This window comes from Magallana gigas, chromosome 1 (genome assembly GCF_963853765.1).
Source record: "Magallana gigas chromosome 1, xbMagGiga1.1, whole genome shotgun sequence".
In the NCBI taxonomy this organism is placed as follows: Eukaryota; Metazoa; Mollusca; class Bivalvia; order Ostreida; family Ostreidae; genus Magallana; species Magallana gigas.
The window spans coordinates 10,876,063-10,880,515 of NC_088853.1; the positions used below are offsets into that span (position 1 = coordinate 10,876,063).

Sequence of the window (4,453 nt, forward strand, 5' to 3'; positions counted from 1 at the left end):
CTCATCCTTCCTTGTAGTCCTTCTCTGATACCTGAGCTAAATATTATAAACATCTGACCCTGTATTAATTTGTTTTTTAAACAATTTTGGACATATTTAATATGCTTCGTTTTGACAGTATCCATATCAATATAAACCATTCAAACCTTTTAAAATTTTTAAAACTGTTATTTACATCATGTTTTTCATTTGAACACATTACCTATTACGTTTGAACTCCGGGTATGCCCTACCCCCTGCCATTAGCAACTGGAATGCATCCACAGTCTTCCTTGTGGTTTTTTCAACTACGTTTTCCAAGGCTACTTCCACGTCGACATCATGATCATTACAGGTGAAGACAATATAATTAATGCCCATTTCTTTTACGGACGAAAATGTCAGGGTTCCGCCGATGTTGAACGTAATGCCAACCGACATTATGTCCTTAAACCCACATGCCTCGAACGTCGATCCTTTGGCTTACCTTGCTTCAAAATTATGAATTTCTCCGTATAAATTCCCCAAAGTCCAGTGCCCCGGAAAGCTGTTTATTGCATTAATTTCGGGTGAATGTAGACATTTTCTTAACTTAAACCCCATGACAACATGTGGTGGACTTGGGGTTGCGATACCCGCCATGTTGTCAAGTATCTACACATGTGAAATCTTTCAAACGCTTGAAAAGACGGTTTTTAATTCATTTGTTACAAGCGTCTTTTTAACTGCGTGTGTTTTGAAGACTAGTTTTAGAACAGATTACGGTACGTAATCCGGATTTGCAATAAAAAGTGCTAGGGTCGGCGCGTAAAATTAGGATCGGTCGGGTTACCGGAAAGACACATATTTTTTTTTTGCCTGACCCAATGGAAACAATAACAAGGCCCGAGCCTTGTTTACGCAATAGAAGAATTTGAGTTTTAAATGCATTACATATACTATTTAAAACATTGTTAAAAAGGAAAGCAGAAATATCAAGGGTGTTGTATTTTAATCATGTACTTTTATCCACATTAAATTGGATTTAGTGGAAAATTCACTTTGGGGCGATGGAGAAAAAAATAAAGGTACATTGCTCATGTCTGATCTTAATTTATTTTTAATAGTTCTTCCATCAAGATACCCATTTTTAGATTCAATTTGAGGATAAACAGTTGATCCCTGATATAATAAGATAAGATCATTCCAAACATTAACCCCTTCCAAATCCATGCATTGATAATATTTTCTCTTTATTTGTTCTATCAGTGGATGATACATAGCAGCCATATTGCTGTCTATGGAAAAAAAAACCTCTGCTCATAATGATATCAAATGCTCAATAATGAAAGATGGTACTCTATACAAATGTGACAGGGAAAAATTGCTACAAATGTGTAGTCTCTTGTTACATGGGAACATCCCCAAAACCAGTGAAAGTTACTTCTGCTGCAAAATACTATAACAGAAAAAAAATTCCTCATCTAATTTCATTCATTTTTTTTTATCAATTCATTTATGAGCATAACGGTAAATTTATGTCTATTCTCGCAAAAGAAATTCTTGCTCGTGTTCAGTTTTCACTACAAAATGATAAGGAACCATACTATGTGATAGCAATATATAAACTTGAAAATGCAATTTCCTTCTGGGCTTTGTCAATGATGGCTTCTGAAATACATAGCCCTTCACGCAGGTATAATATCTTTGGCAGCTTCCCTACATTTAAGTTAAAGCTGTTCTGTAGTTCATAGATGTGGGGGCAATTGCTGTTAGAGCAGTTGGTGGGTGTGCGACACTCCAAGTGGAAAACAGGGGGAAGAATTTCTGGATCGACCTCCTGCATAATCAAAACACTCTTGAAATTTCCTTCATATATTTTTATCAATTCTTTGATGAGCATAACGGTAAATTTATGTCTATGCATGCAAAAGCAATTCTTGCTTGTGTTCAGTTTTCACTACAGAAAGATTAAGAACCATACTTTGTGATAGCAATATATCAACATGGAAATGCAATTTCCTTGTGGGCATTGTCAATGATGGCTTCTGAAATACATAGCCCTTCATGCACGTATAACATCTTTGGCAGCTACCCTACATTTACGTTAAAGCTGTTCTGTAGTTCATAGATGTGGGGGCAATTGCTGTTAGAGCAGTTGGTGGGTGTGCGACACTCCAAGTGGAAAACAGGGGGAAGAATTTCTGGATCGACCTCCTGCATAATCCAGCTGAAAAGAATATAAAATAAATGTAAATAATAACATGCACAGCTTCTTGTACTTTGTGTTGATTAGCACTGCATCACTTACTCATTACAATACAGTTAGCCTTGCAAGAAAGTTAAAAATTTAAATAAATCATCAAATCTATTAAACGAGTGCAAACAGGGATCATACCAATATATAATTTATTGAAAGGGCAATTTAAAGCTGAACACTAGTCGTAAAAGGGCACCGTCACACAGATATGAGTATAAACCCTTCAATTTATTTACATTTAATTGCATACCTGAAAATCGAGGTGAAGTATAAATGTCGAGTATTTCCTCTGCTGTCTTTGGATTTTATGCATTTAATTCTTTTCTATGTACGGCACATGTTCTATTTGTAAATAATGCATTGACCTGGTTTTTTTTGTTAGTATACACCTGTCATGAAAATAGGGCGTAAAATTTGATAATTTCATCGCGACCAAGTCACACAGCGAGGCAAGTGGTACATCAACACAGGTGAGAGCTCTATAACAAAATACTTAAAACTGTAAGAGGTCTGCGGCTTATATGTGGGTTGTAGAAATAGCGGTAATAAAAAAGAAATATGGCGGTAAATACTTATTTACGAACAGTGTTAAGCTATAATTAGTGATATGAAATTATTAAACTCTTCATTTCACAGACATTGCTTATTAACGGGTATGAAAATTAAATAACTTGAAGATTCCTTGTGTGGATCTTTAGCCAGACAGTTAGAAGTGTAATGTGTATTACCTTGAACCCCCTTTCCTCTGTTTGACATATCTTTACTGTATTATTCACTTTGAATGGTCTATTTATTGCTAGACCCCCATGACTCTCATATACAACCCTGAGTTGTACCTGCGGTTCGTCTATGGCTGGAAAGGCTATGAATGTACTCTCTGCGAACTTGAAAAAGAAATTGATATTTTTATTTAAAATAAGTCCAATATAAAGCATATGTAATATTTTTTCTCCTTTTTTCCTTGGGGAGGGTGGATTTTTTTTTACGTAAGACCTAAATAAAAAAGATTACAATCACTATAAAGATAAAACAAATATGTGAATGTGTCTTTATTCAAAGCAATTGTTTGATGAGCCGAAACAGGTGCATTGCCCAAAAACATCATGTTATGGTGGTAATTTACCATTTGTCATCTTTCTTGTTACGAAACTTTTTCTTTTAATGCTATTTTATGAAGTATAAAACATTTTTTAATTACTCTGTAACAATTAATCGGTGAAAATGGTAAAACACCCCTAGGCTTATGTAAGCAGGTACAAGAGATTATGTATCGTACACGTTACTTGTAACAACTTTTCTGTGCCAAAATTTGTTGTGATTTAGTTTACATTTTCAAAGCCACCGTTATTTTATTAGCCACCTAAACCTAGCCTCCAAAACGCCAAATTCCCTCTCAACCACTTGTCTGGTTTACCATGACTGTCGTTGAATTTCTCCCCCTTTTCTGTTGTTTTGGGGCTGATAGTTGGTCCGTTACCAGGTACGCAATGGGTATCCCGAATCCCCGAGCAACCGGAATCCGGCCACTCTCTGAAAAAGACTCGACCCGATCAGAAAGCCCGGATTTTGCCAGCATATATGCATCGTGTGTAGATTCAGGAAAGCAGGCATTGACGTGTATGAATCTTCAGTAGAAAAAAGTCCTCTAAATTATTTTAATTAACTTGTAGAAATATCATTGATGTATCAGTATCTAACAATGAAAAGGTGTGTTGTATACATGTACTTAGGTAAAAGCGGAAACAAAATAGATTTAAAAAAAGCATACTTCTTTTAACGGTTAAAATAATAAATGCATGAATTAATTAACCTCATTTTGGCATCAGCTACCGCCAGCATATATCACGCATTTATTTTTTTCCTACAGACGAAGGCAGGTTCATCGGGGCCAGTCATTCCTTTTATGGGTATAAGCGTACCATCAACAGCACCAGTGCAGTTAGGACTATGTGCAAGTTGATGAAAATCAGTTTTAATGGAACGCATTTCACACACCCTTTGTGTCATCTATGGTTGTATTGATAGCATAGCAAACTGAATTGAAAAAAAATATATAAAATTAAATCAAAAATTATAACTCCCTCTGTAGTAACAATTAATGATCAAGTAAATGTCATTTCAAAATAAATTCCCGTGAACACTTTATATCTGAAGTGATAGATATTAGAGGATATATACATAAACACCAGGTCACTAACACTATCAGAAATGTTAAAAATGGTATAAAGGGTGTCC

At 35.3% G+C, this 4,453-nt stretch overlaps 1 long non-coding RNA gene across 1 annotated transcript; it reads right to left on the reverse strand.

The window, feature by feature from the left end:
• Positions 1–1,035: 1,035 nt before the first annotated feature.
• Positions 1,036–4,235, reverse strand: LOC136274897 (uncharacterized). The gene is made up of 3 exons (XR_010713352.1): positions 4,029–4,235; positions 2,947–3,748; positions 1,036–2,188 (listed from the first exon to the last, which is right to left on the reverse strand). It is a non-coding gene; the product is annotated as an uncharacterized lncRNA (long non-coding RNA).
• Between the last annotated feature and the right edge of the window lie 218 nt (positions 4,236–4,453).